At 41.2% G+C, this 6723-nt stretch overlaps 1 long non-coding RNA gene across 1 annotated transcript; it reads right to left on the reverse strand.

Moving 5' to 3' along the window:
• Positions 1-702: 702 nt before the first annotated feature.
• LOC115855609 (uncharacterized) lies at positions 703-4554 on the reverse strand. Its single transcript, XR_009563610.2, has 3 exons — positions 4313-4554; positions 3362-3540; positions 703-1636 (listed from the first exon to the last, which is right to left on the reverse strand). It is a non-coding gene; the product is annotated as an uncharacterized lncRNA (long non-coding RNA).
• Between the last annotated feature and the right edge of the window lie 2169 nt (positions 4555-6723).

Consider the following 6723-nt stretch of genomic DNA (forward strand, 5'->3'; position numbering starts at 1 on the left):
GGTAATGGGGTCATATTCAGATAATGAAGACAAATTCATAGAGTTATAGGGTCCAGTTAGCGTTCTTCTCTAGACCCAGAGTTAAACTCTGATGAGGTCCACAGTTCTTTTGGAGTTGTACAATGAGATACCAGACATTCTAGGAAGGTCTTGAGGCTCCCCCAACCTCAGTGACGAATCCCTAAGTATCATATGTCTACTATGGACTGATAGCTAGATCTTTCAGGGCCTTGTTTCCGTGGAGGATTTTCAGAAAGAAATGTGGAGTAAGCAGATTGATGAGGTGCCTTGAGTCATCCACCACCATGACAACACTTGGCCTTTGGTGCTTCCTAAGTGTTCTCCTCACAGTTCTGTGTCCAGATGGTGACATAGAGAAATTAGCTAAATTGCTTTCAATTTAGTAAACTAAAAGAATAAACGCAGGTTCCCTCATTTTCCTGACTCTGTCTGGGGGGCATGGTTGACTGGGAAGAAAATCACTCAGATTTCAAGAGACCTAGCTCATTTTTGGAGGATTCTGGTATTGAAAAATAAATAAATAAATAAGGATATGCCCTCCCCAAATATTTTTTAAACAGCAAAATTGAGAAGATAGTGCAGAGAAAAACCCTATACCCAGTTTCCCATTATTATTAACATTTTATATTACTATGGTACATTTGTAACAACTAATGAAACAACACTGATACAATATTATTAATTAAAGCTCCTCATTTATTCAGATTTGTCTGGGTTTACCTTATCTTTTTCTGTTTCATGATCCCATCCAGGATACTACATTACATTAAGCTGTCATATCTTCTGAGGTTGCTCTCAGCTGCTGCAATTTCTCAGACTTTCCTTGATAGTTCTGTGGAATACTGGTGACGTCTTTTGTAGGATGCCCTTCTGTTGAAACTTGTCTGAGACTTTTCTCATAAATAGACTGGGGTGTGGGAGGAAGACCACAGAGGTAAAAAGCCATTTTCATCTCCTCAGATCAAAGGTACATAACAATCAACATGGCTTATAATTGCTGATGTTCACCTTGGTGAATTGGCTGGTGTAGTGTTTGTCAGGTTTCTCCATGTAAAATGATTCCCTCCCTCCTTTCCTCCCTTCCCATACTGTACTCTTTGGAAGGAAGTCACTGTGCATAGCTCACACCTGAGGAGTGAGGAGTTACACACCACCCCCTGCCCCCATCCTTGCTGGCAGTGTATCTACATAAATGATTTGGAATTTTTCTTCAAGGGAGATTTGTCTCTTTTCTCTGATTTATTAATTTATTTAATAATTTATATCAGTGTGGATTCATGGATATTTCTTTTAGACTTTGGATTGTAATCTAATATGACTTGATTTCTTTTTTTTTACTCCAAATCTTCCAGCTTTGCCCATTGGGAGCTCTTCAAGTGGCTCCAGTGTCTCTTTGAAATATGCCCCATCGATGTAGTTTTTGTTTGTTTTTCAGCAATTCTTTATTTATGATGCTATAAGATGTTCCATTCTGATTTTGAATACTTCTTGCCCCAGTTCTAGATCTAGAACCAGACGTTTCTCCAAGGAGCCTTGTTTTCCATTACTGCACAGAAGTATCAGAAATCAAGATCTGGTACCAGGTGGGCTCTTTGCTAGTGTAGCATCGTTGTTTCTAGGCCAAAAATATATTAAATTTTACATTTTCGACACCAGCATACACACAATTACAATGCAATTGTACTATTCATAAGATAATTATAGGTTTATTAACAGTATTAAATCACAGTACCGTAGGAGCCTGTGGCGGCTCTGACACTGAGTCCTACCCTGGGACACACACAGAGAACTTGTGGATGAGGGTCTGCTCCTTTCCATCCTGTGTACGGCTAAGACTGATGTAGAACCTCAGTGGAGATGATGTCAAAAGTCTAAATGTGAGGCCTTCTCTGAACGTAAGGACCCAGCAAATGGCTCTTTTGCAGGGCTGCCCACCCCACGTCCTCTTTTCATGATAAAACATGGACAAACATAGTGGATTTAGAACCAGGACATCAAAATTCTGGACCTGGCTCAGTCTGATCCAGTGTGTGTGGCAAATACATTCTGTGTGGGCCTCAATTTCCAATGATATAAATTCAGTCGTGTGGAATTGGACAATTGCTAAGGACCTTCCCAGTGCTAGCATATTGTAACTCTCAATAGTATTTCATTGAGAGAATGTAATTGGCTCCATCTCTCCTTGTACATGGGCATCAATATTCCAGAAGGTCTAAGAGGAGGGATGGTGGTGGTGGGGAGGTCACTGTCAATAAATAGGAACTACACTTTAAATTATGTCCTGAAGATGCTGAGGTCCGTTAAAGGCTTTGCTAGGCAATCAGGCCTGAGAAACATTAGACCTTTCTTTTTAAAGAATGGAGATAAAAGAAGCATAGGAAATATTGGTGGAGAGTTACCTTCAAGTTTGTTCTGGTAGAGTAAGGCTTTTTTTTTTTTTTTGGTAAGGGCAAACTCCTCATCTGTTATTTCCTCTGACGTCAAATAATTACCTTTAATGCAGTGATGGTTGAACTACCTCTAAGTTTCTTACCAGGAATCTCTATCTAGTTTTTTCTTTTTTTTTTTCTCCTTCTTTTGTGTGTGTGTATGTATATGAATATTATGTCATATTTTTTTACATCCACATGGGGCCCAGCGGCTTAAGGTGTGCCCAGTTTACAAGTGTCATCTCCTTCCTATCACTGACTGGGACTGTTTCCAAAAACAGAAGAAGGAAAAAAAAAAAAAGAACTCTAGTGCAGAAAAGACACTTGGGAACTGTCACATCCGATTATGAATGCAGGAGATCAAAGGTACAAGGTCTTAGAATCGGCCCCTTCCAACTCTTAACATGTAAAATCTTCATTTGGCTTTTGGACCTACTCAGCAGAATCCCAGACTTTGGTCTACAACTGGTTAAAAATTGATAGAGGTGAAGATTCTGGGACTGCCTTCTTTACTTAGAAGTTTACATTTTAACTTCTTTTCCCACCCCAGGGACACATTCACTCAGCTCCTTTCCATCCCCCCCTCCACCTTAAAGTTACATAAATATATATTTAGACACAAGGTATCGAATTTAGAACAGATAGACTGTGCTGCAAACCATCTGGGTTATTCCTTCACACAGTTGAGGAAACTGAGTCCTGATAAGTGGTTTTGCTCCACGTCCCATAAGGAGTTCCAGGCAGAACGGTAATTAGAAACCAAGGTTTTCTGGCAACAAATCCATGTTTTTTCCCCCTACCTCACACTGTGCCCCCACGGAGTTACACGTTTGTGCGTGTGTCTCTGTATGTACATATGTTACATAGACACCGACATGTAGGAAACATGCACCAAGCATCTGTGGTCTGACCTCAGGGAACAGTTTAATGACTCGGATTTCAGGCAGCTGACAGGGTTCCGCTGGTGGAGGTTGAAATAAACAAGAAAAGCCACTGTGGAGATGTGAATGGAAAAGTACCGAGCACTCCCTTTCTCAGCACATTCTTCCGCTCTCCAGCTCTCCCTGCCGTCAAGCCGGCTTCAGATAGGCTTCAGCATGGTCAGGTGTACAGAGGGCGGTGTGGAGAAGGAAAAAAAAAAAAAAATGCAGGCACAACACGCAAATCAAGTTTTTCCACTTCTAGCCTTAGGTAGTAAAGACAGCTAAGTACAGCAGCCCAGTGGGCCAGCCACCCTGAGTTTACAAACACTCAAGTGCTTTCCTCCCTGCATCCCCTTCCTGGTCCAGCTGCTGCTTTCCCTCATGCTAAGGTTTCATAGGAAGTGAAAACCCTGTTATTCAAAACAGTGATAGAGTGCTGTAGACAAATGATTATGCACCCCCCCATCACTTCTCTATTTTAAGCTCCCGAGATATTTATTTCCATTTTAAATAAGTGAGAAAAGTGTGGAAAAAATCCGTGTTTTGGGGGGAAACTCTGAGCTAGGCCAAAAAGGTTTCTAAACTAAAAAAAAAAAAAAAAAAGGTCTCAGGATAATACAGGCCAAAAGCAGGCAGCATATGGACCAAAATTAAATGTTGACACTTGTTTTTCTGAAGGTAGTGGCTGGAAATCATCTTTTTTTTTTTTTAATGTCTCAAAACTTTCTGCTCAATTTCTCTAAATCATACCAAGAAAACACCTTTCTTTCTCCAAGGATAATGTAAGGAGCTTGTTTATAATGGCTCTAAGTGAAGGATTTGAAATAAAACTAATGGGTAAATAAGATCTCCCATACCCATCAAAAGTAGCTGTTGAGTACCATAGCACAGGTGACAAGCATAGCCAAGCCCAGATGACAATCAAAACTCAATACTCACTGTGACCTGGAGTCTGTTCTGAGAACCAGTTTACAATTTACACACAGCCCAAAGCAGCCTTGCTTTCCTCAATTCTGCCAGAAAACAAGATGCCCATCTCCAAACCCAGGTAGTCAGATCACCCCGATTTTCTAACACAGGACCATCAAACCACGCAGACCCGTTTTCAGTTGTGTCCTGGGGTCCCACACGCCTCCAGTGATGGCTATCCTGTCCTCCTGAAAGAAAGAAGTCTTGAGTGATCATCTTCACGGTTCCTTCCAGTTCTAAAATCTGTAATTCTGCGATGTGATAGTTTAAAGATCTACCAAGGTGCCAGAAGTTCCTGACAGGTGAAACCAATTTCCTGTTTGGAGTCCCCTTAGAAAGAGGACAGGACAGTGCTTATTCCAAAGATAGTTTCCTTTTCAGCTATGATTGAATGGTGGGGAAGATTCTCTGGGGGGAACTGGATGCAAAATCTGTTCCTTTCCTTAAATAGATGTAATATTAAGACCAAGCTATTTTATTTTGTAACAAAGCTTTTATTTACCCAGAACCTGTGATTAGTAACCTATTACTATGCCCAGAACACCAGGCAAAGGGGCTGGCCTGGTCCTCTACTCTGAGTATTAATAGCCAGAAACCATTAACTCATAGGACTGGTTGATACACAGCCCCTCCAAGCCCACAGGAATCACACATAAGACCCCAGACATGGAATCTCTCTTTAGAGCTTCTTAAGGATGATTTAAAAGAATTTGAATATATTCAATTCAATCCTTTCTTTAATCCTAGCACTGCTGGAATGAGGGAGGTCCACAAAGTGACACCAACTGGTTACTACTGGGGAGAGATCAAGAATGAGAGAAGGCATTCTGGAAGAAATTCAACTGGTATAAAATTTGATAAAGTTACTTTCCTAGGAATTGAAAAGAGATTGAGAGGTGGGTACACGATTTTCCTCACCATTCATCTCGTAGAGAAAAGGGGACCTACCTAAAAGTAAACCTTCATCTTTAAAATAGCTTCAATAATTTTTTTTTTTCATTTAACCGTCTCCTGTTCTGGTTAATTTCTTTCGGTGTAAACACTTCAATTTGGAAAAAAAAAAAAAAAGTAGAAATGTGGGACCCTGGCACTGGGTCCCGGAAATAACGTCCTGAGAAGATTTGCGGTCCCTGGCGGTAGGATTAATTATCTACAAACCACGCCTGGTGGGGTCTTCCTCCAAGGGCTCTCCGCAGAGAATTAAAGAAGGGTGAATTTATTCCCAGCCCCCGCTCTGGTTTGTTCTGCTGTCTGAGGGAGATTTCCCTTTGCTCTGCAGCGCCCCCATGGGGCTAAGATTGGCGTGGCAAAGAGAACGAGGGAGGGGCAAGCTATGTATTTAAGGGGGAGGGGGGAGCCAATGAGGCAGGATGGCAACTTTGACAAGAAAAGTGACCCCAAATCACAAAAGTAATCTCATTGTAGGATCAGTAATAGGGCAGAGCCATACAATTCACATTCCAAACCACACAGACACCTGAGAAACCCTAAAGTTCTTATTACTCATAAAAGATAGAAAAATCATCACCCATACAAATACACAAAGACCATCACTTCAGCAAAATCGGGGTGTCATTTTGAATCCAGTGGGATTCCTTTAAAACGCTTTGAAAATGAGGGGGAAGGGGACAATCAGAAAAACAGATAGTCTCCCTTCTGGCCAAATGGATCTGCACTGGATGACATCATGTGTCTTTGGGGGTAAAATGTTCATTTTGACAACAGTGACAGCATTAGGCCTGTGTATATTTTTCAAAAATCCTTCACAAGACAGGCTTTTCTGCAGAGACTGCAGTAATTCATCTGTCAATAAGTATTAAAATATTCAGATTTCACAGGGACAGACACTTACGCATATTTCCTAAGCTCCAGCCCTTGTGAAAATAGTCGACCCCTTTGGATCTCTCCTGGTTTTAAAAACCCCAACACAGCCTTTTCCAAAAGGGGGCTGCATTGACAACCACATTTTCAGCGATAGATCTGAACTTCTTATGGCATTCTGGGAAAGAGACCCCAAATATCCCAGGCAACAGCCAGCAGTCTTTCATAGCTCTGCTCAGTTCTATAAACCCAAACTGGGGTTGGGAGAGGTAGATTATTTTGGGAGATATCTTTATTGGAAATTAACATGTGCAGAAATTTTGCGGACCCTTTAAGAACTCGTCTGTAATTTAATGAGTTGCCTGAAGGACTCTCATAGCCAAGGCTCAGAACAGCCTGACCTTTGAAAGCTGCTTCTGGTCCAAACATTTGGGGTTAATACTTGAGGAATCTGAAATATTATTTTCCCCTCACACCGTTCTTTTAAGAGAGAGACATAAAAGAAACAAGAGTCTCCCTCATTCAGGGATGAGTAGGAGGGGAAAAAACCCCAACCAATA

This window comes from Globicephala melas, chromosome 4 (assembly GCF_963455315.2).
Source record: "Globicephala melas chromosome 4, mGloMel1.2, whole genome shotgun sequence".
Classification (NCBI taxonomy): domain Eukaryota; kingdom Metazoa; phylum Chordata; class Mammalia; order Artiodactyla; family Delphinidae; genus Globicephala; species Globicephala melas.